The sequence below is a fragment of the Sesamum indicum genome, linkage group LG10 (genome assembly GCF_026168435.1).
Source record: "Sesamum indicum cultivar Baizhima isolate 11 linkage group LG10, ASM2616843v1, whole genome shotgun sequence".
NCBI classification, from domain to species: domain Eukaryota; kingdom Viridiplantae; phylum Streptophyta; class Magnoliopsida; order Lamiales; family Pedaliaceae; genus Sesamum; species Sesamum indicum.
The window spans coordinates 6,069,538-6,095,125 of NC_142666.1; the positions used below are offsets into that span (position 1 = coordinate 6,069,538).

A 25,588-nucleotide genomic window follows, 5' to 3' on the forward strand; every position below is an offset into this window, starting at 1 on the left:
GCGCGTTTTCGATCGTTGCCCGCATTCGTGATGAGTCGGCCGTGGGGTCTCATGGGGAGATATACAGGGGTTGGGGTGTGCGGAACGGTCGAGAAAAAGCAGGAAGCTGGACGGGTCGGAGGAGCATTTCGCAAAAAGGTGTGCAACACGAGGACTTCCCAGGGGGTCACCCATCCTAGTACTACTCTTGCCCTGGCACGCTTAACTTCGGAGTTCTGATGGGATCCGGTGCATTAGTGCTGGTATGATCGCACCCGCTGAGATATGCGCGCTTTAACCTTTTATGCTCTAGCAGCGGAGCGACAGGTGGGACGTCGAATCTTCCGGGGGGCGTAACTTTGCGCACTGGTGGAGCCACGCCGCGAGCAGCCTATGCACGCGAAGCTCGCCGCGAGCTCCACGACGTGGACAACTGGGCTTACCCCGTTGGGCCACATTTCGTGGCCCAAATTTCACCGTTTTCGGTGGATTCCGGCGCGTTTTCGATCGTTGGCCGCATTCGTGATGAGTCGGCCGTGGGGTCTCATGGGGAGATATACAGGGGTTGGGGTGCGCGGAACGGTCGAGAAAAAGCAGGAAGCTGGACGGGTGGGAGGAGCAGTTCGCAAAAAGGGGTGCAACACGAGGACTTCCCAGGGGGTCACCCATCCTAGTACTACTCTCGCCCAAGCACGCTTAACTTCGGAGTTCTGATGGGATCCGGTGCATTAGTGCTGGTATGATCGCACCCGCTGAGATATGCGCGCTTTAACCTTTTATGCTCTGGCAGCGGAGCGACAGGTGGGACGTCGAATCTTCCGGGGGGCGTAACTTTGCGCACTGGTGGAGCTACGCCGCGAGCAGCCTATGCACGCGAAGCTCGCCGCGAGCTCCACGACGTGGACAACTGGGCTTGCCCCGTTGGGCCACATTTCGTGGCCCAAATTTCGCCGTTTTCGGTGGATTCCGGCGCGTTTTCGATCGTTGCCCGCATTCGTGATGAGTCGGCCGTGGGGTCTCATGGGGAGATATACAGGGGTTGGGGTGTGCGGAACGGTCGAGAAAAAGCAGGAAGCTGGACGGGTCGGAGGAGCATTTCGCAAAAAGGTGTGCAACACGAGGACTTCCCAGGGGGTCACCCATCCTAGTACTACTCTTGCCCTGGCACGCTTAACTTCGGAGTTCTGATGGGATCCGGTGCATTAGTGCTGGTATGATCGCACCCGCTGAGATATGCGCGCTTTAACCTTTTATGCTCTAGCAGCGGAGCGACAGGTGGGACGTCGAATCTTCCGGGGGGCGTAACTTTGCGCACTGGTGGAGCCACGCCGCGAGCAGCCTATGCACGCGAAGCTCGCCGCGAGCTCCACGACGTGGACAACTGGGCTTACCCCGTTGGGCCACATTTCGTGGCCCAAATTTCACCGTTTTCGGTGGATTCCGGCGCGTTTTCGATCGTTGGCCGCATTCGTGATGAGTCGGCCGTGGGGTCTCATGGGGAGATATACAGGGGTTGGGGTGCGCGGAACGGTCGAGAAAAAGCAGGAAGCTGGACGGGTGGGAGGAGCAGTTCGCAAAAAGGGGTGCAACACGAGGACTTCCCAGGGGGTCACCCATCCTAGTACTACTCTCGCCCAAGCACGCTTAACTTCGGAGTTCTGATGGGATCCGGTGCATTAGTGCTGGTATGATCGCACCCGCTGAGATATGCGCGCTTTAACCTTTTATGCTCTGGCAGCGGAGCGACAGGTGGGACGTCGAATCTTCCGGGGGGCGTAACTTTGCGCACTGGTGGAGCTACGCCGCGAGCAGCCTATGCACGCGAAGCTCGCCGCGAGCTCCACGACGTGGACAACTGGGCTTGCCCCGTTGGGCCACATTTCGTGGCCCAAATTTCGCCGTTTTCGGTGGATTCCGGCGCGTTTTCGATCGTTGCCCGCATTCGTGATGAGTCGGCCGTGGGGTCTCATGGGGAGATATACAGGGGTTGGGGTGTGCGGAACGGTCGAGAAAAAGCAGGAAGCTGGACGGGTCGGAGGAGCATTTCGCAAAAAGGTGTGCAACACGAGGACTTCCCAGGGGGTCACCCATCCTAGTACTACTCTCGCCCAAGCACGCTTAACTTCGGAGTTCTGATGGGATCCGGTGCATTAGTGCTGGTATGATCGCACACGCTGAGATATGCGCGCTTTAACCTTTTATGCTCTAGCAGCGGAGCGACAGGTGGGACGTCGAATCTTCCGGGGGGCGTAACTTTGCGCACTGGTGGAGCTACGCCGCGAGCAGCCTATGCACGCGAAGCTCGCCGCGAGCTCCACGACGTGGACAACTGGGCTTGCCCCGTTGGGCCACATTTCGTGGCCCAAATTTCGCCGTTTTCGGTGGATTCCGGCGCGTTTTCGATCGTTGCCCGCATTCGTGATGAGTCGGCCGTGGGGTCTCATGGGGAGATATACAGGGGTTGGGGTGTGCGGAACGGTCGAGAAAAAGCAGGAAGCTGGACGGGTCGGAGGAGCATTTCGCAAAAAGGTGTGCAACACGAGGACTTCCCAGGGGGTCACCCATCCTAGTACTACTCTTGCCCTGGCACGCTTAACTTCGGAGTTCTGATGGGATCCGGTGCATTAGTGCTGGTATGATCGCACCCGCTGAGATATGCGCGCTTTAACCTTTTATGCTCTAGCAGCGGAGCGACAGGTGGGACGTCGAATCTTCCGGGGGGCGTAACTTTGCGCACTGGTGGAGCCACGCCGCGAGCAGCCTATGCACGCGAAGCTCGCCGCGAGCTCCACGACGTGGACAACTGGGCTTACCCCGTTGGGCCACATTTCGTGGCCCAAATTTCACCGTTTTCGGTGGATTCCGGCGCGTTTTCGATCGTTGGCCGCATTCGTGATGAGTCGGCCGTGGGGTCTCATGGGGAGATATACAGGGGTTGGGGTGCGCGGAACGGTCGAGAAAAAGCAGGAAGCTGGACGGGTGGGAGGAGCAGTTCGCAAAAAGGGGTGCAACACGAGGACTTCCCAGGGGGTCACCCATCCTAGTACTACTCTCGCCCAAGCACGCTTAACTTCGGAGTTCTGATGGGATCCGGTGCATTAGTGCTGGTATGATCGCACCCGCTGAGATATGCGCGCTTTAACCTTTTATGCTCTGGCAGCGGAGCGACAGGTGGGACGTCGAATCTTCCGGGGGGCGTAACTTTGCGCACTGGTGGAGCTACGCCGCGAGCAGCCTATGCACGCGAAGCTCGCCGCGAGCTCCACGACGTGGACAACTGGGCTTGCCCCGTTGGGCCACATTTCGTGGCCCAAATTTCGCCGTTTTCGGTGGATTCCGGCGCGTTTTCGATCGTTGCCCGCATTCGTGATGAGTCGGCCGTGGGGTCTCATGGGGAGATATACAGGGGTTGGGGTGTGCGGAACGGTCGAGAAAAAGCAGGAAGCTGGACGGGTCGGAGGAGCATTTCGCAAAAAGGTGTGCAACACGAGGACTTCCCAGGGGGTCACCCATCCTAGTACTACTCTCGCCCAAGCACGCTTAACTTCGGAGTTCTGATGGGATCCGGTGCATTAGTGCTGGTATGATCGCACACGCTGAGATATGCGCGCTTTAACCTTTTATGCTCTAGCAGCGGAGCGACAGGTGGGACGTCGAATCTTCCGGGGGGCGTAACTTTGCGCACTGGTGGAGCTACGCCGCGAGCAGCCTATGCACGCGAAGCTCGCCGCGAGCTCCACGACGTGGACAACTGGGCTTGCCCCGTTGGGCCACATTTCGTGGCCCAAATTTCACCGTTTTCGGTGGATTCCGGCGCGTTTTCGATCGTTGGCCGCATTCGTGATGAGTCGGCCGTGGGGTCTCATGGGGAGATATACAGGGGTTGGGGTGCGCGGAACGGTCGAGAAAAAGCAGGAAGCTGGACGGGTGGGAGGAGCAGTTCGCAAAAAGGGGTGCAACACGAGGACTTCCCAGGGGGTCACCCATCCTAGTACTACTCTCGCCCAAGCACGCTTAACTTCGGAGTTCTGATGGGATCCGGTGCATTAGTGCTGGTATGATCGCACCCGCTGAGATATGCGCGCTTTAACCTTTTATGCTCTGGCTGCGGAGCGACAGGTGGGACGTCGAATCTTCCGGGGGGCGTAACTTTGCGCACTGGTGGAGCTACGCCGCGAGCAGCCTATGCACGCGAAGCTCGCCGCGAGCTCCACGACGTGGACAGCTGGGCTTGCCCCGTTGGGCCACATTTCGTGGCCCAAATTTCGCCGTTTTCGGTGGATTCCGGCGCGTTTTCGATCGTTGGCCGCATTCGTGATGAGTCGGCCGTGGGGTCTCAGGGGGAGATATATACAGGGGTTGGGGTGTGCGGAACGGTCGAGAAAAAGCAGGAAGCTGGACGGGTCGGAGGAGCATTTCGCAAAAAGGGGTGCAACACGAGGACTTCCCAGGGGGTCACCCATCCTAGTACTACTCTTGCCCTGGCACGCTTAACTTCGGAGTTCTGATGGGATCCGGTGCATTAGTGCTGGTATGATCGCACCCGCTGAGATATGCGCGCTTTAACCTTTTATGCTCTAGCAGCGGAGCGACAGGTGGGACGTCGAATCTTCCGGGGGGCGTAACTTTGCGCACTGGTGGAGCCACGCCGCGAGCAGCCTATGCACGCGAAGCTCGCCGCGAGCTCCACGACGTGGACAACTGGGCTTGCCCCGTTGGGCCACATTTCGTGGCCCAAATTTCGCCGTTTTCGGTGGATTCCGGCGCGTTTTCGATCGTTGGCCGCATTCGTGATGAGTCGGCCGTGGGGTCTCATGGGGAGATATACAGGGGTTGGGGTGCGCGGAACGGTCGAGAAAAAGCGGGAAGCTGGACGGGTGGGAGGAGCAGTTCGCAAAAAGGGGTGCAACACGAGGACTTCCCAGGGGGTCACCCATCCTAGTACTACTCTCGCCCAAGCACGCTTAACTTCGGAGTTCTGATGGGATCCGGTGCATTAGTGCTGGTATGATCGCACCCGCTGAGATATGCGCGCTTTAACCTTTTATGCTCTGGCAGCGGAGCGACAGGTGGGACGTCGAATCTTCCGGGGGGCGTAACTTTGCGCACTGGTGGAGCTACGCCGCGAGCAGCCTATGCACGCGAAGCTCGCCGCGAGCTCCACGACGTGGACAACTGGGCTTGCCCCGTTGGGCCACATTTCGTGGCCCAAATTTCGCCGTTTTCGGTGGATTCCGGCGCGTTTTCGATCGTTGCCCGCATTCGTGATGAGTCGGCCGTGGGGTCTCATGGGGAGATATACAGGGGTTGGGGTGTGCGGAACGGTCGAGAAAAAGCAGGAAGCTGGACGGGTCGGAGGAGCATTTCGCAAAAAGGTGTGCAACACGAGGACTTCCCAGGGGGTCACCCATCCTAGTACTACTCTCGCCCAAGCACGCTTAACTTCGGAGTTCTGATGGGATCCGGTGCATTAGTGCTGGTATGATCGCACACGCTGAGATATGCGCGCTTTAACCTTTTATGCTCTAGCAGCGGAGCGACAGGTGGGACGTCGAATCTTCCGGGGGGCGTAACTTTGCGCACTGGTGGAGCTACGCCGCGAGCAGCCTATGCACGCAAAGCTCGCCGCGAGCTCCACGACGTGGACAACTGGGCTTGCCCCGTTGGGCCACATTTCGTGGCCCAAATTTCACCGTTTTCGGTGGATTCCGGCGCGTTTTCGATCGTTGGCCGCATTCGTGATGAGTCGGCCGTGGGGTCTCATGGGGAGATATACAGGGGTTGGGGTGCGCGGAACGGTCGAGAAAAAGCAGGAAGCTGGACGGGTGGGAGGAGCAGTTCGCAAAAAGGGGTGCAACACGAGGACTTCCCAGGGGGTCACCCATCCTAGTACTACTCTCGCCCAAGCACGCTTAACTTCGGAGTTCTGATGGGATCCGGTGCATTAGTGCTGGTATGATCGCACCCGCTGAGATATGCGCGCTTTAACCTTTTATGCTCTGGCTGCGGAGCGACAGGTGGGACGTCGAATCTTCCGGGGGGCGTAACTTTGCGCACTGGTGGAGCTACGCCGCGAGCAGCCTATGCACGCGAAGCTCGCCGCGAGCTCCACGACGTGGACAGCTGGGCTTGCCCCGTTGGGCCACATTTCGTGGCCCAAATTTCGCCGTTTTCGGTGGATTCCGGCGCGTTTTCGATCGTTGGCCGCATTCGTGATGAGTCGGCCGTGGGGTCTCAGGGGGAGATATATACAGGGGTTGGGGTGTGCGGAACGGTCGAGAAAAAGCAGGAAGCTGGACGGGTCGGCGGAGCATTTCGCAAAAAGGGGTGCAACACGAGGACTTCCCAGGGGGTCACCCATCCTAGTACTACTCTTGCCCTGGCACGCTTAACTTCGGAGTTCTGATGGGATCCGGTGCATTAGTGCTGGTATGATCGCACCCGCTGAGATATGCGCGCTTTAACCTTTTATGCTCTAGCAGCGGAGCGACAGGTGGGACGTCGAATCTTCCGGGGGGCGTAACTTTGCGCACTGGTGGAGCCACGCCGCGAGCAGCCTATGCACGCGAAGCTCGCCGCGAGCTCCACGACGTGGACAACTGGGCTTGCCCCGTTGGGCCACATTTCGTGGCCCAAATTTCGCCGTTTTCGGTGGATTCCGGCGCGTTTTCGATCGTTGGCCGCATTCGTGATGAGTCGGCCGTGGGGTCTCATGGGGAGATATACAGGGGTTGGGGTGCGCGGAACGGTCGAGAAAAAGCGGGAAGCTGGACGGGTGGGAGGAGCAGTTCGCAAAAAGGGGTGCAACACGAGGACTTCCCAGGGGGTCACCCATCCTAGTACTACTCTCGCCCAAGCACGCTTAACTTCGGAGTTCTGATGGGATCCGGTGCATTAGTGCTGGTATGATCGCACCCGCTGAGATATGCGCGCTTTAACCTTTTATGCTCTGGCAGCGGAGCGACAGGTGGGACGTCGAATCTTCCGGGGGGCGTAACTTTGCGCACTGGTGGAGCTACGCCGCGAGCAGCCTATGCACGCGAAGCTCGCCGCGAGCTCCACGACGTGGACAACTGGGCTTGCCCCGTTGGGCCACATTTCGTGGCCCAAATTTCACCGTTTTCGGTGGATTCCGGCGCGTTTTCGATCGTTGGCCGCATTCGTGATGAGTCGGCCGTGGGGTCTCATGGGGAGATATACAGGGGTTGGGGTGCGCGGAACGGTCGGGAAAAAGCAGGAAGCTGGACGGGTGGGAGGAGCAGTTCGCAAAAAGGGGTGCAACACGAGGACTTCCCAGGGGGTCACCCATCCTAGTACTACTCTCGCCCAAGCACGCTTAACTTCGGAGTTCTGATGGGATCCGGTGCATTAGTGCTGGTATGATCGCACCCGCTGAGATATGCGCGCTTTAACCTTTTATGCTCTGGCAGCGGAGCGACAGGTGGGACGTCGAATCTTCCGGGGGGCGTAACTTTGCGCACTGGTGGAGCTACGCCGCGAGCAGCCTATGCACGCGAAGCTCGCCGCGAGCTCCACGACGTGGACAACTGGGCTTGCCCCGTTGGGCCACATTTCGTGGCCCAAATTTCACCGTTTTCGGTGGATTCCGGCGCGTTTTCGATCGTTGGCCGCATTCGTGATGAGTCGGCCGTGGGGTCTCATGGGGAGATATACAGGGGTTGGGGTGCGCGGAACGGTCGAGAAAAAGCAGGAAGCTGGACGGGTGGGAGGAGCAGTTCGCAAAAAGGGGTGCAACACGAGGACTTCCCAGGGGGTCACCCATCCTAGTACTACTCTCGCCCAAGCACGCTTAACTTCGGAGTTCTGATGGGATCCGGTGCATTAGTGCTGGTATGATCGCACCCGCTGAGATATGCGCGCTTTAACCTTTTATGCTCTGGCAGCGGAGCGACAGGTGGGACGTCGAATCTTCCGGGGGGCGTAACTTTGCGCACTGGTGGAGCTACGCCGCGAGCAGCCTATGCACGCGAAGCTCGCCGCGAGCTCCACGACGTGGACAACTGGGCTTGCCCCGTTGGGCCACATTTCGTGGCCCAAATTTCGCCGTTTTCGGTGGATTCCGGCGCGTTTTCGATCGTTGCCCGCATTCGTGATGAGTCGGCCGTGGGGTCTCATGGGGAGATATACAGGGGTTGGGGTGTGCGGAACGGTCGAGAAAAAGCAGGAAGCTGGACGGGTCGGAGGAGCATTTCGCAAAAAGGTGTGCAACACGAGGACTTCCCAGGGGGTCACCCATCCTAGTACTACTCTTGCCCTGGCACGCTTAACTTCGGAGTTCTGATGGGATCCGGTGCATTAGTGCTGGTATGATCGCACCCGCTGAGATATGCGCGCTTTAACCTTTTATGCTCTAGCAGCGGAGCGACAGGTGGGACGTCGAATCTTCCGGGGGGCGTAACTTTGCGCACTGGTGGAGCCACGCCGCGAGCAGCCTATGCACGCGAAGCTCGCCGCGAGCTCCACGACGTGGACAACTGGGCTTACCCCGTTGTGCCACATTTCGTGGCCTAAATTTCGCCGTTTTCGGTGGATTCCGGCGCGTTTTCGATCGTTGGCCGCATTCGTGATGAGTCGGCCGTGGGGTCTCAGGGGGAGATATACAGGGGTTGGGGTGTGCGGAACGGTCGAGAAAAAGTAGGAAGCTGGACGGGTCGGAGGAGCATTTCGCAAAAAGGGATGCAACACGAGGACTTCCCAGGGGGTCACCCATCCTAGTACTACTCTCGCCCAAGCACGCTTAACTTCGGAGTTCTGATGGGATCCGGTGCATTAGTGCTGGTATGATCGCACACGCTGAGATATGCGCGCTTAAACCTTTTATGCTCTGGCAGCGGAGCGACAGGTGGGACGTCGAATCTTCCGGGGGGCGTAACTTTGCGCACTGGTGGAGCTACGCCGCGAGCAGCCTATGCACGCGAAGCTCGCCGCGAGCTCCACGACGTGGACAACTGGGCTTGCCCCGTTGGGCCACATTTCGTGGCCCAAATTTCACCGTTTTCGGTGGATTCCGGCGCGTTTTCGATCGTTGGCCGCATTCGTGATGAGTCGGCCGTGGGGTCTCATGGGGAGATATACAGGGGTTGGGGTGCGCGGAACGGTCGAGAAAAAGCAGGAAGCTGGACGGGTGGGAGGAGCAGTTCGCAAAAAGGGGTGCAACACGAGGACTTCCCAGGGGGTCACCCATCCTAGTACTACTCTCGCCCAAGCACGCTTAACTTCGGAGTTCTGATGGGATCCGGTGCATTAGTGCTGGTATGATCGCACCCGCTGAGATATGCGCGCTTTAACCTTTTATGCTCTGGCAGCGGAGCGACAGGTGGGACGTCGAATCTTCCGGGGGCGTAACTTTGCGCACTGGTGGAGCCACGCCGCGAGCAGCCTATGCACGCGAAGCTCGCCGCGAGCTCCACGACGTGGACAACTGGGCTTACCCCGTTGTGCCACATTTCGTGGCCCAAATTTCGCCGTTTTCGGTGGATTCCGGCGCGTTTTCGATCGTTGGCCGCATTCGTGATGAGTCGGCCGTGGGGTCTCAGGGGGAGATATACAGGGGTTGGGGTGTGCGGAACGGTCGAGAAAAAGTAGGAAGCTGGACGGGTCGGAGGAGCATTTCGCAAAAAGGGGTGCAACACGAGGACTTCCCAGGGGGTCACCCATCCTAGTACTACTCTCGCCCAAGCACGCTTAACTTCGGAGTTCTGATGGGATCCGGTGCATTAGTGCTGGTATGATCGCACACGCTGAGATATGCGCGCTTTAACCTTTTATGCTCTAGCAGCGGAGCGACAGGTGGGACGTCGAATCTTCCGGGGGGCGTAACTTTGCGCACTGGTGGAGCTACGCCGCGAGCAGCCTATGCACGCGAAGCTCGCCGCGAGCTCCACGACGTGGACAACTGGGCTTGCCCCGTTGGGCCACATTTCGTGGCCCAAATTTCACCGTTTTCGGTCGATTCCGGCGCGTTTTCGATCGTTGGCCGCATTCGTGATGAGTCGGCCGTGGGGTCTCATGGGGAGATATACAGGGGTTGGGGTGCGCGGAACGGTCGAGAAAAAGCAGGAAGCTGGACGGGTGGGAGGAGCAGTTCGCAAAAAGGGGTGCAACACGAGGACTTCCCAGGGGGTCACCCATCCTAGTACTACTCTCGCCCAAGCACGCTTAACTTCGGAGTTCTGATGGGATCCGGTGCATTAGTGCTGGTATGATCGCACCCGCTGAGATATGCGCGCTTTAACCTTTTATGCTCTGGCAGCGGAGCGACAGGTGGGACGTCGAATCTTCCGGGGGGCGTAACTTTGCGCACTGGTGGAGCTACGCCGCGAGCAGCCTATGCACGCGAAGCTCGCCGCGAGCTCCACGACGTGGACAGCTGGGCTTGCCCCGTTGGGCCACATTTCGTGGCCCAAATTTCGCCGTTTTCGGTGGATTCCGGCGCGTTTTCGATCGTTGGCCGCATTCGTGATGAGTCGGCCGTGGGGTCTCAGGGGGAGATATACAGGGGTTGGGGTGTGCGGAACGGTCGAGAAAAAGCAGGAAGCTGGACGGGTCGGAGGAGCATTTCGCAAAAAGGGGTGCAACACGAGGACTTCCCAGGGGGTCACCCATCCTAGTACTACTCTTGCCCTGGCACGCTTAACTTCGGAGTTCTGATGGGATCCGGTGCATTAGTGCTGGTATGATCGCACCCGCTGAGATATGCGCGCTTTAACCTTTTATGCTCTAGCAGCGGAGCGACAGGTGGGACGTCGAATCTTCCGGGGGGCGTAACTTTGCGCACTGGTGGAGCCACGCCGCGAGCAGCCTATGCACGCGAAGCTCGCCGCGAGCTCCACGACGTGGACAACTGGGCTTGCCCCGTTGGGCCACATTTCGTGGCCCAAATTTCACCGTTTTCGGTGGATTCCGGCGCGTTTTCGATCGTTGGCCGCATTCGTGATGAGTCGGCCGTGGGGTCTCATGGGGAGATATACAGGGGTTGGGGTGCGCGGAACGGTCGAGAAAAAGCGGGAAGCTGGACGGGTGGGAGGAGCAGTTCGCAAAAAGGGGTGCTACACGAGGACTTCCCAGGGGGTCACCCATCCTAGTACTACTCTCGCCCAAACACGCTTAACTTCGGAGTTCTGATGGGATCCGGTGCATTAGTGCTGGTATGATCGCACCCGTTGAGATATGCGCGCTTTAACCTTTTATGCTCTAGCAGCGGAGCGACAGGTGGGACGTCGAATCTTGCGGGGGGCGTAACTTTGCGCACTGGTGGAGCTACGCCGCGAGCAGCCTATGCACGCGAAGCTCGCCGCGAGCTCCACGACGTGGACAACTGGGCTTGCCCCGTTGGGCCACATTTCGTGGCCCAAATTTCACCGTTTTCGGTGGATTCCGGCGCGTTTTCGATCGTTGGCCGCATTCATGATGAGTCGGCCGTGGGGTCTCATGGGGAGATATACAGGGGTTGGGGTGCGCGGAACGGTCGAGAAAAAGCAGGAAGCTGGACGGGTGGGAGGAGCAGTTCGCAAAAAGGGGTGCAACACGAGGACTTCCCAGGGGGTCACCCATCCTAGTACTACTCTCGCCCAAGCACGCTTGACTTCGGAGTTCTGATGGGATCCGGTGCATTAGTGCTGGTATGATCGCACCCGCTGAGATATGCGCGCTTTAACCTTTTATGCTCTGGCAGCGGAGCGACAGGTGGGACGTCGAATCTTCCGGGGGGCGTAACTTTGCGCACTGGTGGAGCTACGCCGCGAGCAGCCTATGCACGCGAAGCTCGCCGCGAGCTCCACGACGTGGACAACTGGGCTTGCCCCGTTGGGCCACATTTCGTGGCCCGAATTTCGCCGTTTTCGGTGGATTCCGGCGCGTTTTCGATCGTTGGCCGCATTCGTGATGAGTCGGCCGTGGGGTCTCATGGGGAGATATACAGGGGTTGGGGTGCGCGGAACGGTCGAGAAAAAGCAGGAAGCTGGACGGGTGGGAGGAGCATTTCGCAAAAAGGGGTGCAACACGAGGACTTCCCAGGGGGTCACCCATCCTAGTACTACTCTCGCCCAAGCACGCTTGACTTCGGAGTTCTGATGGGATCCGGTGCATTAGTGCTGGTATGATCGCACCCGCTGAGATATGCGCGCTTTAACCTTTTATGCTCTGGCAGCGGAGCGACAGGTGGGACGTCGAATCTTCCGGGGGGCGTAACTTTGCGCACTGGTGGAGCTACGCCGCGAGCAGCCTATGCACGCGAAGCTCGCCGCGAGCTCCACGACGTGGACAATTGGGCTTGCCCCGTTGGGCCACATTTCGTGGCCCAAATTTCGCCGTTTTCGGTGGATTCCGGCGCGTTTTCGATCGTTGGCCGCATTCGTGATGAGTCGGCCGTGGGGTCTCATGGGGAGATATACAGGGGTTGGGGTGCGCGGAACGGTCGAGAAAAAGCGGGAAGCTGGACGGGTGGGAGGAGCAGTTCGCAAAAAGGGGTGCTACACGAGGACTTCCCAGGGGGTCACCCATCCTAGTACTACTCTCGCCCAAACACGCTTAACTTCGGAGTTCTGATGGGATCCGGTGCATTAGTGCTGGTATGATCGCACCCGTTGAGATATGCGCGCTTTAACCTTTTATGCTCTAGCAGCGGAGCGACAGGTGGGACGTCGAATCTTGCGGGGGGCGTAACTTTGCGCACTGGTGGAGCTACGCCGCGAGCAGCCTATGCACGCGAAGCTCGCCGCGAGCTCCACGACGTGGACAACTGGGCTTGCCCCGTTGGGCCACATTTCGTGGCCCAAATTTCACCGTTTTCGGTGGATTCCGGCGCGTTTTCGATCGTTGGCCGCATTCATGATGAGTCGGCCGTGGGGTCTCATGGGGAGATATACAGGGGTTGGGGTGCGCGGAACGGTCGAGAAAAAGCAGGAAGCTGGACGGGTGGGAGGAGCAGTTCGCAAAAAGGGGTGCAACACGAGGACTTCCCAGGGGGTCACCCATCCTAGTACTACTCTCGCCCAAGCACGCTTGACTTCGGAGTTCTGATGGGATCCGGTGCATTAGTGCTGGTATGATCGCACCCGCTGAGATATGCGCGCTTTAACCTTTTATGCTCTGGCAGCGGAGCGACAGGTGGGACGTCGAATCTTCCGGGGGGCGTAACTTTGCGCACTGGTGGAGCTACGCCGCGAGCAGCCTATGCACGCGAAGCTCGCCGCGAGCTCCACGACGTGGACAACTGGGCTTGCCCCGTTGGGCCACATTTCGTGGCCCGAATTTCGCCGTTTTCGGTGGATTCCGGCGCGTTTTCGATCGTTGGCCGCATTCGTGATGAGTCGGCCGTGGGGTCTCATGGGGAGATATACAGGGGTTGGGGTGCGCGGAACGGTCGAGAAAAAGCAGGAAGCTGGACGGGTGGGAGGAGCATTTCGCAAAAAGGGGTGCAACACGAGGACTTCCCAGGGGGTCACCCATCCTAGTACTACTCTCGCCCAAGCACGCTTGACTTCGGAGTTCTGATGGGATCCGGTGCATTAGTGCTGGTATGATCGCACCCGCTGAGATATGCGCGCTTTAACCTTTTATGCTCTGGCAGCGGAGCGACAGGTGGGACGTCGAATCTTCCGGGGGGCGTAACTTTGCGCACTGGTGGAGCTACGCCGCGAGCAGCCTATGCACGCGAAGCTCGCCGCGAGCTCCACGACGTGGACAATTGGGCTTGCCCCGTTGGGCCACATTTCGTGGCCCAAATTTCGCCGTTTTCGGTGGATTCCGGCGCGTTTTCGATCGTTGGCCGCATTCGTGATGAGTCGGCCGTGGGGTCTCATGGGGAGATATACAGGGGTTGGGGTGCGCGGAACGGTCGAGAAAAAGCGGGAAGCTGGACGGGTGGGAGGAGCAGTTCGCAAAAAGGGGTGCAACACGAGGACTTCCCAGGGGGTCACCCATCCTAGTACTACTCTCGCCCAGACACGCTTAACTTCGGAGTTCTGATGGGATCCGGTGCATTAGTGCTGGTATGATCGCACACGCTGAGATATGCGCGCTTTAACCTTTTATGCTCTAGCAGCGGAGCGACAGGTGGGACGTCGAATCTTCCGGGGGGCGTAACTTTGCGCACTGGTGGAGCTACGCCGCGAGCAGCCTATGCACGCGAAGCTCGCCGCGAGCTCCACGACGTGGACAACTGGGCTTGCCCCGTTGGGCCACATTTCGTGGCCCAAATTTCGCCGTTTTCGGTGGATTCCGGCGCGTTTTCGATCGTTGGCCGCATTCGTGATGAGTCGGCCGTGGGGTCTCATGGGGAGATATACAGGGGTTGGGGTGCGCGGAACGGTCGAGAAAAAGCAGGAAGCTGGACGGGTGGGAGGAGCAGTTCGCAAAAAGGGGTGCAACACGAGGACTTCCCAGGGGGTCACCCATCCTAGTACTACTCTCGCCCAAGCACGCTTGACTTCGGAGTTCTGATGGGATCCGGTGCATTAGTGCTGGTATGATCGCACCCGCTGAGATATGCGCGCTTTAACCTTTTATGCTCTGGCAGCGGAGCGACAGGTGGGACGTCGAATCTTCCGGGGGGCGTAACTTTGCGCACTGGTGGAGCTACGCCGCGAGCAGCCTATGCACGCGAAGCTCGCCGCGAGCTCCACGACGTGGACAACTGGGCTTGCCCCGTTGGGCCACATTTCGTGGCCCAAATTTCGCCGTTTTCGGTGGATTCCAGCGCGTTTTCGATCGTTGGCCGCATTCGTGATGAGTCGGCCGTGGGGTCTCATGGGGAGATATACAGGGGTTGGGGTGCGCGGAACGGTCGAGAAAAAGCGGGAAGCTGGACGGGTCGGAGGAGCATTTCGCAAAAAGGGGTGCAACACGAGGACTTCCCAGGGGGTCACCCATCCTAGTACTACTCTCGCCCAAGCACGCTTAACTTCGGAGTTCTGATGGGATCCGGTGCATTAGTGCTGGTATGATCGCACACGATGAGATATGCGCGCTTTAACCTTTTATGCTCTAGCAGCGGAGCGACAGGTGGGACGTCGAATCTTCCGGGGGGCGTAACTTTGCGCACTGGTGGAGCGACGCCGCGAGCAGCCTATGCACGCGAAGCTCGCCGCGTGCTCCACGACGTGGACAATTGGGCTTGCCCCGTTGGGCCACATTTCGTCGCCCAAATTTCGCCGTTTTCGGTGGATTCCGGCGCGTTTTCGATCGTTGGCCGCATTCGTGATGAGTCGGCCGTGGGGTCTCATGGGGAGATATACAGGGGTTGGGGTGTGCGGAACGGTCGAGAAAAAGTAGGAAGCTGGACGGGTCGGAGGAGCATTTCGCAAAAAGGGGTGCAACACGAGGACTTCCCAGGGGGTCACCCATCCTAGTACTACTCTCGCCCAAGCACGCTTAACTTCAGAGTTCTGATGGGATCCGGTGCATTAGTGCTGGTATGATCGCACACGATGAGATATGCGCGCTTTAACCTTTTATGCTCTAGCAGCGGAGCGACAGGTGGGACGTCGAATCTTCCGGGGGGCGTAACTTTGCGCACTGGTGGAGCTACGCCGCGAGCAGCCTATGCACACGAAGCTCGCCGCGAGCTCCACGACGTGGACAACTGGGCTTGCCCCGTTGGGCCACATTTCGTGGCCCAAATTTCACCGTTTTCGGTGGATTCCGGCGCGTTTTCGATCGTTGGCCGCATTCGTGATGAGTCGGCCGTGGGGTCTCATGGGGAGATATACAGGGGTTGGGGTGCGCGGAACGGTCGAGAAAAAGCAGGAAGCTGGACGGGTGGGAGGAGCAGTTCGCAAAAAGGGGTGCAACACGAGGACTTCCCAGGGGGTCACCCATCCTAGTACTACTCTCGCCCAAGCACGCTTAACTTCGGAGTTCTGATGGGATCCGGTGCATTAGTGCTGGTATGATCGCACCCGCTGAGATATGCGCGCTTTAACCTTTTATGCTCTGGCAGCGGAGCGACAGGTGGGACGTCGAATCTTCCGGGGGGCGTAACTTTGCGCACTGGTGGAGCTACGCCGCGAGCAGCCTATGCACGCGAAGCTCGCCGCGAGCTCCACGACGTGGACAGCTGGGCTTGCCCCGTTGGGCCACATTTCGTGGCCCAAATTTCGCCGTTTTCGGTGGATTCCGGCGCGTTTTCGATCGTTGGCCGCATTCGTGATGAGTCGGCCGTGGGGTCTCAGGGGGAGATATACAGGGGTTGGGGTGTGCGGAACGGTCGAGAAAAAGCAGGAAGCTGGACGGGTCGGAGGAGCATTTCGCAAAAAGGGGTGCAACACGAGGACTTCCCAGGGGGTCACCCATCCTAGTACTACTCTCGCCCAAGCACGCTTGACTTCGGAGTTCTGATGGGATCCGGTGCATTAGTGCTGGTATGATCGCACCCGCTGAGATATGCGCGCTTTAACCTTTTATGCTCTGGCAGCGGAGCGACAGGTGGGACGTCGAATCTTCCGGGGGGCGTAACTTTGCGCACTGGTGGAGCTACGCCGCGAGCAGCCTATGCACGCGAAGCTCGCCGCGAGCTCCACGACGTGGACAATTGGGCTTGCCCCGTTGGGCCACATTTCGTGGCCCAAATTTCGCCGTTTTCGGTGGATTCCGGCGCGTTTTCGATCGTTGGCCGCATTCGTGATGAGTCGGCCGTGGGGTCTCATGGGGAGATATACAGGGGTTGGGGTGCGCGGAACGGTCGAGAAAAAGCGGGAAGCTGGACGGGTGGGAGGAGCAGTTCGCAAAAAGGGGTGCAACACGAGGACTTCCCAGGGGGTCACCCATCCTAGTACTACTCTCGCCCAGACACGCTTAACTTCGGAGTTCTGATGGGATCCGGTGCATTAGTGCTGGTATGATCGCACACGCTGAGATATGCGCGCTTTAACCTTTTATGCTCTAGCAGCGGAGCGACAGGTGGGACGTCGAATCTTCCGGGGGGCGTAACTTTGCGCACTGGTGGAGCTACGCCGCGAGCAGCCTATGCACGCGAAGCTCGCCGCGAGCTCCACGACGTGGACAACTGGGCTTGCCCCGTTGGGCCACATTTCGTGGCCCAAATTTCGCCGTTTTCGGTGGATTCCGGCGCGTTTTCGATCGTTGGCCGCATTCGTGATGAGTCGGCCGTGGGGTCTCATGGGGAGATATACAGGGGTTGGGGTGCGCGGAACGGTCGAGAAAAAGCAGGAAGCTGGACGGGTGGGAGGAGCAGTTCGCAAAAAGGGGTGCAACACGAGGACTTCCCAGGGGGTCACCCATCCTAGTACTACTCTCGCCCAAGCACGCTTAACTTCGGAGTTCTGATGGGATCCGGTGCATTAGTGCTGGTATGATCGCACCCGCTGAGATATGCGCGCTTTAACCTTTTATGCTCTGGCAGCGGAGCGACAGGTGGGACGTCGAATCTTCCGGGGGGCGTAACTTTGCGCACTGGTGGAGCTACGCCGCGAGCAGCCTATGCACGCGAAGCTCGCCGCGAGCTCCACGACGTGGACAGCTGGGCTTGCCCCGTTGGGCCACATTTCGTGGCCCAAATTTCACCGTTTTCGGTGGATTCCGGCGCGTTTTCGATCGTTGGCCGCATTCGTGATGAGTCGGCCGTGGGGTCTCATGGGGAGATATACAGGGGTTGGGGTGCGCGGAACGGTCGAGAAAAAGCAGGAAGCTGGACGGGTGGGAGGAGCAGTTCGCAAAAAGGGGTGCAACACGAGGACTTCCCAGGGGGTCACCCATCCTAGTACTACTCTCGCCCAAGCACGCTTAACTTCGGAGTTCTGATGGGATCCGGTGCATTAGTGCTGGTATGATCGCACCCGCTGAGATATGCGCGCTTTAACCTTTTATGCTCTGGCAGCGGAGCGACAGGTGGGACGTCGAATCTTCCGGGGGGCGTAACTTTGCGCACTGGTGGAGCGACGCCGCGAGCAGCCTATGCACGCGAAGCTCGCCGCGTGCTCCACGACGTGGACAATTGGGCTTGCCCCGTTGGGCCACATTTCGTCGCCCAAATTTCGCCGTTTTCGGTGGATTCCGGCGCGTTTTCGATCGTTGGCCGCATTCGTGATGAGTCGGCCGTGGGGTCTCATGGGGAGATATACAGGGGTTGGGGTGTGCGGAACGGTCGAGAAAAAGTAGGAAGCTGGACGGGTCGGAGGAGCATTTCGCAAAAAGGGGTGCAACACGAGGACTTCCCAGGGGGTCACCCATCCTAGTACTACTCTCGCCCAAGCACGCTTAACTTCGGAGTTCTGATGGGATCCGGTGCATTAGTGCTGGTATGATCGCACCCGCTGAGATATGCGCGCTTTAACCTTTTATGCTCTGGCAGCGGAGCGACAGGTGGGACGTCGAATCTTCCGGGGGGCGTAACTTTGCGCACTGGTGGAGCTACGCCGCGAGCAGCCTATGCACGCGAAGCTCGCCGCGAGCTCCACGACGTGGACAGCTGGGCTTGCCCCGTTGGGCCACATTTCGTGGCCCAAATTTCGCCGTTTTCGGTGGATTCCGGCGCGTTTTCGATCGTTGGCCGCATTCGTGATGAGTCGGCCGTGGGGTCTCATGGGGAGATATACAGGGGTTGGGGTGCGCGGAACGGTCGAGAAAAAGCAGGAAGCTGGACGGGTGGGAGGAGCAGTTCGCAAAAAGGGGTGCAACACGAGGACTTCCCAGGGGGTCACCCATCCTAGTACTACTCTCGCCCAAGCACGCTTAACTTCGGAGTTCTGATGGGATCCGGTGCATTAGTGCTGGTATGATCGCACCCGCTGAGATATGCGCGCTTTAACCTTTTATGCTCTGGCAGCGGAGCGACAGGTGGGACGTCGAATCTTCCGGGGGGCGTAACTTTGCGCACTGGTGGAGCTACGCCGCGAGCAGCCTATGCACGCGAAGCTCGCCGCGAGCTCCACGACGTGGACAGCTGGGCTTGCCCCGTTGGGCCACATTTCGTGGCCCAAATTTCACCGTTTTCGGTGGATTCCGGCGCGTTTTCGATCGTTGGCCGCATTCGTGATGAGTCGGCCGTGGGGTCTCATGGGGAGATATACAGGGGTTGGGGTGCGCGGAACGGTCGAGAAAAAGCAGGAAGCTGGACGGGTGGGAGGAGCAGTTCGCAAAAAGGGGTGCAACACGAGGACTTCCCAGGGGGTCACCCATCCTAGTACTACTCTCGCCCAAGCACGCTTAACTTCGGAGTTCTGATGGGATCCGGTGCATTAGTGCTGGTATGATCGCACCCGCTGAGATATGCGCGCTTTAACCTTTTATGCTCTGGCAGCGGAGCGACAGGTGGGACGTCGAATCTTCCGGGGGGCGTAACTTTGCGCACTGGTGGAGCGACGCCGCGAGCAGCCTATGCACGCGAAGCTCGCCGCGTGCTCCACGACGTGGACAATTGGGCTTGCCCCGTTGGGCCACATTTCGTCGCCCAAATTTCGCCGTTTTCGGTGGATTCCGGCGCGTTTTCGATCGTTGGCCGCATTCGTGATGAGTCGGCCGTGGGGTCTCATGGGGAGATATACAGGGGTTGGGGTGTGCGGAACGGTCGAGAAAAAGTAGGAAGCTGGACGGGTCGGAGGAGCATTTCGCAAAAAGGGGTGCAACACGAGGACTTCCCAGGGGGTCACCCATCCTAGTACTACTCTCGCCCAAGCACGCTTAACTTCGGAGTTCTGATGGGATCCGGTGCATTAGTGCTGGTATGATCGCACCCGCTGAGATATGCGCGCTTTAACCTTTTATGCTCTGGCAGCGGAGCGACAGGTGGGACGTCGAATCTTCCGGGGGGCGTAACTTTGCGCACTGGTGGAGCTACGCCGCGAGCAGCCTATGCACGCGAAGCTCGCCGCGAGCTCCACGACGTGGACAGCTGGGCTTGCCCCGTTGGGCCACATTTCGTGGCCCAAATTTCACCGTTTTCGGTGGATTCCGGCGCGTTTTCGATCGTTGGCCGCATTCGTGATGAGTCGGCCGTGGGGTCTCATGGGGAGATATACAGGGGTTGGGGTGCGCGGAACGGTCGAGAAAAAGCAGGAAGCTGGACGGGTGGGAGGAGCAGTTCGCAAAAAGGGGTGCAACACGAGGACTTCCCAGGGGGTCACCCATCCTAGTACTACTCTCGCCCAAGCACGCTTAACTTCGGAGTTCTGATGGGATCCGGTGCATTAGTGCTGGTATGATCGCACCCGCTGAGATATGCGCGCTTTAACCTTTTATGCTCTGGCAGCGGAGCGACAGGTGGGACGTCGAATCTTCCGGGGGGCGTAACTTTGCGCACTGGTGGAGCGACGCCGCGAGCAGCCTATGCACGCGAAGCTCGCCGCGTGCTCCACGACGTGGACAATTGGGCTTGCCCCGTTGGGCCACATTTCGTCGCCCAAATTTCGCCGTTTTCGGTGGATTCCGGCGCGTTTTCGATCGTTGGCCGCATTCGTGATGAGTCGGCCGTGGGGTCTCATGGGGAGATATACAGGGGTTGGGGTGTGCGGAACGGTCGAGAAAAAGTAGGAAGCTGGACGGGTCGGAGGAGCATTTCGCAAAAAGGGGTGCAACACGAGGACTTCCCAGGGGGTCACCCATCCTAGTACTACTCTCGCCCAAGCACGCTTAACTTCGGAGTTCTGATGGGATCCGGTGCATTAGTGCTGGTATGATCGCACCCGCTGAGATATGCGCGCTTTAACCTTTTATGCTCTGGCAGCGGAGCGACAGGTGGGACGTCGAATCTTCCGGGGGGCGTAACTTTGCGCACTGGTGGAGCTACGCCGCGAGCAGCCTATGCACGCGAAGCTCGCCGCGAGCTCCACGACGTGGACAGCTGGGCTTGCCCCGTTGGGCCACATTTCGTGGCCCAAATTTCACCGTTTTCGGTGGATTCCGGCGCGTTTTCGATCGTTGGCCGCATTCGTGATGAGTCGGCCGTGGGGTCTCATGGGGAGATATACAGGGGTTGGGGTGCGCGGAACGGTCGAGAAAAAGCAGGAAGCTGGACGGGTGGGAGGAGCAGTTCGCAAAAAGGGGTGCAACACGAGGACTTCCCAGGGGGTCACCCATCCTAGTACTACTCTCGCCCAAGCACGCTTAACTTCGGAGTTCTGATGGGATCCGGTGCATTAGTGCTGGTATGATCGCACCCGCTGAGATATGCGCGCTTTAACCTTTTATGCTCTGGCAGCGGAGCGACAGGTGGGACGTCGAATCTTCCGGGGGGCGTAACTTTGCGCACTGGTGGAGCGACGCCGCGAGCAGCCTATGCACGCGAAGCTCGCCGCGTGCTCCACGACGTGGACAATTGGGCTTGCCCCGTTGGGCCACATTTCGTCGCCCAAATTTCGCCGTTTTCGGTGGATTCCGGCGCGTTTTCGATCGTTGGCCGCATTCGTGATGAGTCGGCCGTGGGGTCTCATGGGGAGATATACAGGGGTTGGGGTGTGCGGAACGGTCGAGAAAAAGTAGGAAGCTGGACGGGTCGGAGGAGCATTTCGCAAAAAGGGGTGCAACACGAGGACTTCCCAGGGGGTCACCCATCCTAGTACTACTCTCGCCCAAGCACGCTTAACTTCAGAGTTCTGATGGGATCCGGTGCATTAGTGCTGGTATGATCGCACACGATGAGATATGCGCGCTTTAACCTTTTATGCTCTAGCAGCGGAGCGACAGGTGGGACGTCGAATCTTCCGGGGGGCGTAACTTTGCGCACTGGTGGAGCTACGCCGCGAGCAGCCTATGCACACGAAGCTCGCCGCGAGCTCCACGACGTGGACAACTGGGCTTGCCCCGTTGGGCCACATTTCGTGGCCCAAATTTCACCGTTTTCGGTGGATTCCGGCGCGTTTTCGATCGTTGGCCGCATTCGTGATGAGTCGGCCGTGGGGTCTCATGGGGAGATATACAGGGGTTGGGGTGCGCGGAACGGTCGAGAAAAAGCAGGAAGCTGGACGGGTGGGAGGAGCAGTTCGCAAAAAGGGGTGCAACACGAGGACTTCCCAGGGGGTCACCCATCCTAGTACTACTCTCGCCCAAGCACGCTTAACTTCGGAGTTCTGATGGGATCCGGTGCATTAGTGCTGGTATGATCGCACCCGCTGAGATATGCGCGCTTTAACCTTTTATGCTCTGGCAGCGGAGCGACAGGTGGGACGTCGAATCTTCCGGGGGGCGTAACTTTGCGCACTGGTGGAGCTACGCCGCGAGCAGCCTATGCACGCGAAGCTCGCCGCGAGCTCCACGACGTGGACAGCTGGGCTTGCCCCGTTGGGCCACATTTCGTGGCCCAAATTTCGCCGTTTTCGGTGGATTCCGGCGCGTTTTCGATCGTTGGCCGCATTCGTGATGAGTCGGCCGTGGGGTCTCAAGGGGAGATATACAGGGGTTGGGGTGTGCGGAACGGTCGAGAAAAAGCAGGAAGCTGGACGGGTCGGAGGAGCATTTCGCAAAAAGGGGTGCAACACGAGGACTTCCCAGGGGGTCACCCATCCTAGTACTACTCTCGCCCAAGCACGCTTGACTTCGGAGTTCTGATGGGATCCGGTGCATTAGTGCTGGTATGATCGCACCCGCTGAGATATGCGCGCTTTAACCTTTTATGCTCTGGCAGCGGAGCGACAGGTGGGACGTCGAATCTTCCGGGGGGCGTAACTTTGCGCACTGGTGGAGCTACGCCGCGAGCAGCCTATGCACGCAAAGCTCGCCGCGAGCTCCACGACGTGGACAATTGGGCTTGCCCCGTTGGGCCACATTTCGTGGCCCAAATTTCGCCGTTTTCGGTGGATTCCGGCGCGTTTTCGATCGTTGGCCGCATTCGTGATGAGTCGGCCGTGGGGTCTCATGGGGAGATATACAGGGGTTGGGGTGCGCGGAACGGTCGAGAAAAAGCGGGAAGCTGGACGGGTGGGAGGAGCAGTTCGCAAAAAGGGGTGCAACACGAGGACTTCCCAGGGGGTCACCCATCCTAGTACTACTCTCGCCCAGACACGCTTAACTTCGGAGTTCTGATGGGATCCGGTGCATTAGTGCTGGTATGATCGCACACGCTGAGATATGCGCGCTTTAACCTTTTATGCTCTAGCAGCGGAGCGACAGGTGGGACGTCGAATCTTCCGGGGGGCGTAACTTTGCGCACTGGTGGAGCTACGCCGCGAGCAGCCTATGCACGCGAAGCTCGCCGCGAGCTCCACGACGTGGACAACTGGGCTTGCCCCGTTGGGCCACATTTCGTGGCCCAAATTTCGCCGTTTTCGGTGGATTCCGGCGCGTTTTCGATCGTTGGCCGCATTCGTGATGAGTCGGCCGTGGGGTCTCATGGGGAGATATACAGGGGTTGGGGTGCGCGGAACGGTCGAGAAAAAGCAGGAAGCTGGACGGGTGGGAGGAGCAGTTCGCAAAAAGGGGTGCAACACGAGGACTTCCCAGGGGGTCACCCATCCTAGTACTACTCTCGCCCAAGCACGCTTAACTTCGGAGTTCTGATGGGATCCGGTGCATTAGTGCTGGTATGATCGCACCCGCTGAGATATGCGCGCTTTAACCTTTTATGCTCTGGCAGCGGAGCGACAGGTGGGACGTCGAATCTTCCGGGGGGCGTAACTTTGCGCACTGGTGGAGCTACGCCGCGAGCAGCCTATGCACGCGAAGCTCGCCGCGAGCTCCACGACGTGGACAGCTGGGCTTGCCCCGTTGGGCCACATTTCGTGGCCCAAATTTCACCGTTTTCGGTGGATTCCGGCGCGTTTTCGATCGTTGGCCGCATTCGTGATGAGTCGGCCGTGGGGTCTCATGGGGAGATATACAGGGGTTGGGGTGCGCGGAACGGTCGAGAAAAAGCAGGAAGCTGGACGGGTGGGAGGAGCAGTTCGCAAAAAGGGGTGCAACACGAGGACTTCCCAGGGGGTCACCCATCCTAGTACTACTCTCGCCCAAGCACGCTTAACTTCGGAGTTCTGATGGGATCCGGTGCATTAGTGCTGGTATGATCGCACCCGCTGAGATATGCGCGCTTTAACCTTTTATGCTCTGGCAGCGGAGCGACAGGTGGGACGTCGAATCTTCCGGGGGGCGTAACTTTGCGCACTGGTGGAGCTACGCCGCGAGCAGCCTATGCACGCGAAGCTCGCCGCGAGCTCCACGACGTGGACAGCTGGGCTTGCCCCGTTGGGCCACATTTCGTGGCCCAAATTTCACCGTTTTCGGTGGATTCCGGCGCGTTTTCGATCGTTGGCCGCATTCATGATGAGTCGGCCGTGGGGTCTCATGGGGAGATATACAGGGGTTGGGGTGCGCGGAACGGTCGAGAAAAAGCAGGAAGCTGGACGGGTGGGAGGAGCAGTTCGCAAAAAGGGGTGCAACACGAGGACTTCCCAGGGGGTCACCCATCCTAGTACTACTCTCGCCCAAGCACGCTTGACTTCGGAGTTCTGATGGGATCCGGTGCATTAGTGCTGGTATGATCGCACCCGCTGAGATATGCGCGCTTTAACCTTTTATGCTCTGGCAGCGGAGCGACAGGTGGGACGTCGAATCTTCCGGGGGGCGTAACTTTGCGCACTGGTGGAGCTACGCCGCGAGCAGCCTATGCACGCGAAGCTCGCCGCGAGCTCCACGACGTGGACAACTGGGCTTGCCCCGTTGGGCCACATTTCGTGGCCCGAATTTCGCCGTTTTCGGTGGATTCCGGCGCGTTTTCGATCGTTGGCCGCATTCGTGATGAGTCGGCCGTGGGGTCTCATGGGGAGATATACAGGGGTTGGGGTGCGCGGAACGGTCGAGAAAAAGCAGGAAGCTGGACGGGTGGGAGGAGCATTTCGCAAAAAGGGGTGCAACACGAGGACTTCCCAGGGGGTCACCCATCCTAGTACTACTCTCGCCCAAGCACGCTTGACTTCGGAGTTCTGATGGGATCCGGTGCATTAGTGCTGGTATGATCGCACCCGCTGAGATATGCGCGCTTTAACCTTTTATGCTCTGGCAGCGGAGCGACAGGTGGGACGTCGAATCTTCCGGGGGGCGTAACTTTGCGCACTGGTGGAGCTACGCCGCGAGCAGCCTATGCACGCGAAGCTCGCCGCGAGCTCCACGACGTGGACAATTGGGCTTGCCCCGTTGGGCCACATTTCGTGGCCCAAATTTCGCCGTTTTCGGTGGATTCCGGCGCGTTTTCGATCGTTGGCCGCATTCGTGATGAGTCGGCCGTGGGGTCTCATGGGGAGATATACAGGGGTTGGGGTGCGCGGAACGGTCGAGAAAAAGCAGGAAGCTGGACGGGTGGGAGGAGCAGTTCGCAAAAAGGGGTGCAACACGAGGACTTCCCAGGGGGTCACCCATCCTAGTACTACTCTCGCCCAAGCACGCTTAACTTCGGAGTTCTGATGGGATCCGGTGCATTAGTGCTGGTATGATCGCACCCGCTGAGATATGCGCGCTTTAACCTTTTATGCTCTGGCAGCGGAGCGACAGGTGGGACGTCGAATCTTCCGGGGGGCGTAACTTTGCGCACTGGTGGAGCTACGCCGCGAGCAGCCTATGCACGCGAAGCTCGCCGCGAGCTCCACGACGTGGACAGCTGGGCTTGCCCCGTTGGGCCACATTTCGTGGCCCAAATTTCACCGTTTTC

At 59.1% G+C, this 25,588-nt stretch overlaps 54 non-coding genes across 54 annotated transcripts; all 54 read right to left on the reverse strand.

Moving 5' to 3' along the window:
- Nucleotides 1–137: 137 nt before the first annotated feature.
- On the reverse strand, nt 138–256 carry LOC148785454 (5S ribosomal RNA). The gene has a single exon (XR_016062167.1). It is a non-coding gene; the product is annotated as a 5S ribosomal RNA (ribosomal RNA).
- Nucleotides 257–611: 355 nt separating this feature from the next.
- LOC148785455 (5S ribosomal RNA) lies at nt 612–730 on the reverse strand. The gene has a single exon (XR_016062276.1). It is a non-coding gene; the product is annotated as a 5S ribosomal RNA (ribosomal RNA).
- Nucleotides 731–1,085: 355 nt separating this feature from the next.
- LOC148785456 (5S ribosomal RNA) lies at nt 1,086–1,204 on the reverse strand. The gene has a single exon (XR_016062169.1). It is a non-coding gene; the product is annotated as a 5S ribosomal RNA (ribosomal RNA).
- Nucleotides 1,205–1,559: 355 nt separating this feature from the next.
- On the reverse strand, nt 1,560–1,678 carry LOC148785457 (5S ribosomal RNA). Its single transcript, XR_016062280.1, has one exon. It is a non-coding gene; the product is annotated as a 5S ribosomal RNA (ribosomal RNA).
- Nucleotides 1,679–2,033: 355 nt separating this feature from the next.
- LOC148785458 (5S ribosomal RNA) lies at nt 2,034–2,152 on the reverse strand. Its single transcript, XR_016062298.1, has one exon. It is a non-coding gene; the product is annotated as a 5S ribosomal RNA (ribosomal RNA).
- A 355-nt stretch (nt 2,153–2,507) lies between these two features.
- LOC148785459 (5S ribosomal RNA) lies at nt 2,508–2,626 on the reverse strand. The gene has a single exon (XR_016062170.1). It is a non-coding gene; the product is annotated as a 5S ribosomal RNA (ribosomal RNA).
- Nucleotides 2,627–2,981: 355 nt separating this feature from the next.
- On the reverse strand, nt 2,982–3,100 carry LOC148785460 (5S ribosomal RNA). The gene has a single exon (XR_016062281.1). It is a non-coding gene; the product is annotated as a 5S ribosomal RNA (ribosomal RNA).
- Nucleotides 3,101–3,455: 355 nt separating this feature from the next.
- On the reverse strand, nt 3,456–3,574 carry LOC148785461 (5S ribosomal RNA). Its single transcript, XR_016062309.1, has one exon. It is a non-coding gene; the product is annotated as a 5S ribosomal RNA (ribosomal RNA).
- A 355-nt stretch (nt 3,575–3,929) lies between these two features.
- LOC148785462 (5S ribosomal RNA) lies at nt 3,930–4,048 on the reverse strand. The gene has a single exon (XR_016062282.1). It is a non-coding gene; the product is annotated as a 5S ribosomal RNA (ribosomal RNA).
- Nucleotides 4,049–4,405: 357 nt separating this feature from the next.
- Nucleotides 4,406–4,524, reverse strand: LOC148785463 (5S ribosomal RNA). The gene has a single exon (XR_016061904.1). It is a non-coding gene; the product is annotated as a 5S ribosomal RNA (ribosomal RNA).
- Nucleotides 4,525–4,879: 355 nt separating this feature from the next.
- Nucleotides 4,880–4,998, reverse strand: LOC148785464 (5S ribosomal RNA). The gene has a single exon (XR_016062283.1). It is a non-coding gene; the product is annotated as a 5S ribosomal RNA (ribosomal RNA).
- A 355-nt stretch (nt 4,999–5,353) lies between these two features.
- LOC148785465 (5S ribosomal RNA) lies at nt 5,354–5,472 on the reverse strand. Its single transcript, XR_016062321.1, has one exon. It is a non-coding gene; the product is annotated as a 5S ribosomal RNA (ribosomal RNA).
- Nucleotides 5,473–5,827: 355 nt separating this feature from the next.
- Nucleotides 5,828–5,946, reverse strand: LOC148785466 (5S ribosomal RNA). Its single transcript, XR_016062284.1, has one exon. It is a non-coding gene; the product is annotated as a 5S ribosomal RNA (ribosomal RNA).
- Nucleotides 5,947–6,303: 357 nt separating this feature from the next.
- On the reverse strand, nt 6,304–6,422 carry LOC148785467 (5S ribosomal RNA). The gene has a single exon (XR_016061905.1). It is a non-coding gene; the product is annotated as a 5S ribosomal RNA (ribosomal RNA).
- A 355-nt stretch (nt 6,423–6,777) lies between these two features.
- On the reverse strand, nt 6,778–6,896 carry LOC148785468 (5S ribosomal RNA). Its single transcript, XR_016062285.1, has one exon. It is a non-coding gene; the product is annotated as a 5S ribosomal RNA (ribosomal RNA).
- A 355-nt stretch (nt 6,897–7,251) lies between these two features.
- On the reverse strand, nt 7,252–7,370 carry LOC148785469 (5S ribosomal RNA). Its single transcript, XR_016062287.1, has one exon. It is a non-coding gene; the product is annotated as a 5S ribosomal RNA (ribosomal RNA).
- A 355-nt stretch (nt 7,371–7,725) lies between these two features.
- LOC148785470 (5S ribosomal RNA) lies at nt 7,726–7,844 on the reverse strand. Its single transcript, XR_016062288.1, has one exon. It is a non-coding gene; the product is annotated as a 5S ribosomal RNA (ribosomal RNA).
- A 355-nt stretch (nt 7,845–8,199) lies between these two features.
- Nucleotides 8,200–8,318, reverse strand: LOC148785471 (5S ribosomal RNA). Its single transcript, XR_016062171.1, has one exon. It is a non-coding gene; the product is annotated as a 5S ribosomal RNA (ribosomal RNA).
- Nucleotides 8,319–8,673: 355 nt separating this feature from the next.
- LOC148785472 (5S ribosomal RNA) lies at nt 8,674–8,792 on the reverse strand. Its single transcript, XR_016062017.1, has one exon. It is a non-coding gene; the product is annotated as a 5S ribosomal RNA (ribosomal RNA).
- Nucleotides 8,793–9,147: 355 nt separating this feature from the next.
- LOC148785473 (5S ribosomal RNA) lies at nt 9,148–9,266 on the reverse strand. The gene has a single exon (XR_016062289.1). It is a non-coding gene; the product is annotated as a 5S ribosomal RNA (ribosomal RNA).
- Nucleotides 9,267–9,620: 354 nt separating this feature from the next.
- Nucleotides 9,621–9,739, reverse strand: LOC148785474 (5S ribosomal RNA). Its single transcript, XR_016068439.1, has one exon. It is a non-coding gene; the product is annotated as a 5S ribosomal RNA (ribosomal RNA).
- Nucleotides 9,740–10,094: 355 nt separating this feature from the next.
- On the reverse strand, nt 10,095–10,213 carry LOC148785475 (5S ribosomal RNA). Its single transcript, XR_016062290.1, has one exon. It is a non-coding gene; the product is annotated as a 5S ribosomal RNA (ribosomal RNA).
- Nucleotides 10,214–10,568: 355 nt separating this feature from the next.
- Nucleotides 10,569–10,687, reverse strand: LOC148785476 (5S ribosomal RNA). The gene has a single exon (XR_016061906.1). It is a non-coding gene; the product is annotated as a 5S ribosomal RNA (ribosomal RNA).
- A 355-nt stretch (nt 10,688–11,042) lies between these two features.
- Nucleotides 11,043–11,161, reverse strand: LOC148785477 (5S ribosomal RNA). The gene has a single exon (XR_016062173.1). It is a non-coding gene; the product is annotated as a 5S ribosomal RNA (ribosomal RNA).
- A 355-nt stretch (nt 11,162–11,516) lies between these two features.
- LOC148785478 (5S ribosomal RNA) lies at nt 11,517–11,635 on the reverse strand. Its single transcript, XR_016068273.1, has one exon. It is a non-coding gene; the product is annotated as a 5S ribosomal RNA (ribosomal RNA).
- Nucleotides 11,636–11,990: 355 nt separating this feature from the next.
- Nucleotides 11,991–12,109, reverse strand: LOC148785479 (5S ribosomal RNA). Its single transcript, XR_016068274.1, has one exon. It is a non-coding gene; the product is annotated as a 5S ribosomal RNA (ribosomal RNA).
- A 355-nt stretch (nt 12,110–12,464) lies between these two features.
- Nucleotides 12,465–12,583, reverse strand: LOC148785480 (5S ribosomal RNA). Its single transcript, XR_016062174.1, has one exon. It is a non-coding gene; the product is annotated as a 5S ribosomal RNA (ribosomal RNA).
- Nucleotides 12,584–12,938: 355 nt separating this feature from the next.
- Nucleotides 12,939–13,057, reverse strand: LOC148785481 (5S ribosomal RNA). The gene has a single exon (XR_016068275.1). It is a non-coding gene; the product is annotated as a 5S ribosomal RNA (ribosomal RNA).
- A 355-nt stretch (nt 13,058–13,412) lies between these two features.
- On the reverse strand, nt 13,413–13,531 carry LOC148785482 (5S ribosomal RNA). Its single transcript, XR_016068276.1, has one exon. It is a non-coding gene; the product is annotated as a 5S ribosomal RNA (ribosomal RNA).
- A 355-nt stretch (nt 13,532–13,886) lies between these two features.
- Nucleotides 13,887–14,005, reverse strand: LOC148785483 (5S ribosomal RNA). The gene has a single exon (XR_016062096.1). It is a non-coding gene; the product is annotated as a 5S ribosomal RNA (ribosomal RNA).
- Nucleotides 14,006–14,360: 355 nt separating this feature from the next.
- LOC148785484 (5S ribosomal RNA) lies at nt 14,361–14,479 on the reverse strand. Its single transcript, XR_016068277.1, has one exon. It is a non-coding gene; the product is annotated as a 5S ribosomal RNA (ribosomal RNA).
- A 355-nt stretch (nt 14,480–14,834) lies between these two features.
- Nucleotides 14,835–14,953, reverse strand: LOC148785485 (5S ribosomal RNA). The gene has a single exon (XR_016068440.1). It is a non-coding gene; the product is annotated as a 5S ribosomal RNA (ribosomal RNA).
- Nucleotides 14,954–15,308: 355 nt separating this feature from the next.
- LOC148785486 (5S ribosomal RNA) lies at nt 15,309–15,427 on the reverse strand. The gene has a single exon (XR_016062110.1). It is a non-coding gene; the product is annotated as a 5S ribosomal RNA (ribosomal RNA).
- Nucleotides 15,428–15,782: 355 nt separating this feature from the next.
- Nucleotides 15,783–15,901, reverse strand: LOC148785487 (5S ribosomal RNA). The gene has a single exon (XR_016062291.1). It is a non-coding gene; the product is annotated as a 5S ribosomal RNA (ribosomal RNA).
- A 355-nt stretch (nt 15,902–16,256) lies between these two features.
- LOC148785488 (5S ribosomal RNA) lies at nt 16,257–16,375 on the reverse strand. Its single transcript, XR_016068278.1, has one exon. It is a non-coding gene; the product is annotated as a 5S ribosomal RNA (ribosomal RNA).
- A 355-nt stretch (nt 16,376–16,730) lies between these two features.
- On the reverse strand, nt 16,731–16,849 carry LOC148785489 (5S ribosomal RNA). The gene has a single exon (XR_016062097.1). It is a non-coding gene; the product is annotated as a 5S ribosomal RNA (ribosomal RNA).
- Nucleotides 16,850–17,204: 355 nt separating this feature from the next.
- Nucleotides 17,205–17,323, reverse strand: LOC148785490 (5S ribosomal RNA). Its single transcript, XR_016062293.1, has one exon. It is a non-coding gene; the product is annotated as a 5S ribosomal RNA (ribosomal RNA).
- A 355-nt stretch (nt 17,324–17,678) lies between these two features.
- Nucleotides 17,679–17,797, reverse strand: LOC148785491 (5S ribosomal RNA). Its single transcript, XR_016062294.1, has one exon. It is a non-coding gene; the product is annotated as a 5S ribosomal RNA (ribosomal RNA).
- Nucleotides 17,798–18,152: 355 nt separating this feature from the next.
- On the reverse strand, nt 18,153–18,271 carry LOC148785492 (5S ribosomal RNA). Its single transcript, XR_016062295.1, has one exon. It is a non-coding gene; the product is annotated as a 5S ribosomal RNA (ribosomal RNA).
- A 355-nt stretch (nt 18,272–18,626) lies between these two features.
- LOC148785493 (5S ribosomal RNA) lies at nt 18,627–18,745 on the reverse strand. Its single transcript, XR_016062296.1, has one exon. It is a non-coding gene; the product is annotated as a 5S ribosomal RNA (ribosomal RNA).
- A 355-nt stretch (nt 18,746–19,100) lies between these two features.
- Nucleotides 19,101–19,219, reverse strand: LOC148785494 (5S ribosomal RNA). The gene has a single exon (XR_016062297.1). It is a non-coding gene; the product is annotated as a 5S ribosomal RNA (ribosomal RNA).
- A 355-nt stretch (nt 19,220–19,574) lies between these two features.
- Nucleotides 19,575–19,693, reverse strand: LOC148785495 (5S ribosomal RNA). Its single transcript, XR_016062299.1, has one exon. It is a non-coding gene; the product is annotated as a 5S ribosomal RNA (ribosomal RNA).
- A 355-nt stretch (nt 19,694–20,048) lies between these two features.
- LOC148785496 (5S ribosomal RNA) lies at nt 20,049–20,167 on the reverse strand. The gene has a single exon (XR_016062300.1). It is a non-coding gene; the product is annotated as a 5S ribosomal RNA (ribosomal RNA).
- Nucleotides 20,168–20,522: 355 nt separating this feature from the next.
- On the reverse strand, nt 20,523–20,641 carry LOC148785497 (5S ribosomal RNA). The gene has a single exon (XR_016062301.1). It is a non-coding gene; the product is annotated as a 5S ribosomal RNA (ribosomal RNA).
- Nucleotides 20,642–20,996: 355 nt separating this feature from the next.
- On the reverse strand, nt 20,997–21,115 carry LOC148785498 (5S ribosomal RNA). Its single transcript, XR_016062302.1, has one exon. It is a non-coding gene; the product is annotated as a 5S ribosomal RNA (ribosomal RNA).
- Nucleotides 21,116–21,470: 355 nt separating this feature from the next.
- Nucleotides 21,471–21,589, reverse strand: LOC148785499 (5S ribosomal RNA). Its single transcript, XR_016062111.1, has one exon. It is a non-coding gene; the product is annotated as a 5S ribosomal RNA (ribosomal RNA).
- A 355-nt stretch (nt 21,590–21,944) lies between these two features.
- Nucleotides 21,945–22,063, reverse strand: LOC148785500 (5S ribosomal RNA). Its single transcript, XR_016062303.1, has one exon. It is a non-coding gene; the product is annotated as a 5S ribosomal RNA (ribosomal RNA).
- Nucleotides 22,064–22,418: 355 nt separating this feature from the next.
- On the reverse strand, nt 22,419–22,537 carry LOC148785501 (5S ribosomal RNA). Its single transcript, XR_016068279.1, has one exon. It is a non-coding gene; the product is annotated as a 5S ribosomal RNA (ribosomal RNA).
- Nucleotides 22,538–22,892: 355 nt separating this feature from the next.
- On the reverse strand, nt 22,893–23,011 carry LOC148785502 (5S ribosomal RNA). The gene has a single exon (XR_016062098.1). It is a non-coding gene; the product is annotated as a 5S ribosomal RNA (ribosomal RNA).
- Nucleotides 23,012–23,366: 355 nt separating this feature from the next.
- LOC148785503 (5S ribosomal RNA) lies at nt 23,367–23,485 on the reverse strand. The gene has a single exon (XR_016062304.1). It is a non-coding gene; the product is annotated as a 5S ribosomal RNA (ribosomal RNA).
- Nucleotides 23,486–23,840: 355 nt separating this feature from the next.
- On the reverse strand, nt 23,841–23,959 carry LOC148785504 (5S ribosomal RNA). Its single transcript, XR_016062305.1, has one exon. It is a non-coding gene; the product is annotated as a 5S ribosomal RNA (ribosomal RNA).
- Nucleotides 23,960–24,314: 355 nt separating this feature from the next.
- Nucleotides 24,315–24,433, reverse strand: LOC148785505 (5S ribosomal RNA). The gene has a single exon (XR_016068280.1). It is a non-coding gene; the product is annotated as a 5S ribosomal RNA (ribosomal RNA).
- A 355-nt stretch (nt 24,434–24,788) lies between these two features.
- LOC148785506 (5S ribosomal RNA) lies at nt 24,789–24,907 on the reverse strand. The gene has a single exon (XR_016068281.1). It is a non-coding gene; the product is annotated as a 5S ribosomal RNA (ribosomal RNA).
- Nucleotides 24,908–25,262: 355 nt separating this feature from the next.
- LOC148785507 (5S ribosomal RNA) lies at nt 25,263–25,381 on the reverse strand. The gene has a single exon (XR_016062306.1). It is a non-coding gene; the product is annotated as a 5S ribosomal RNA (ribosomal RNA).
- Nucleotides 25,382–25,588: the final 207 nt, after the last annotated feature.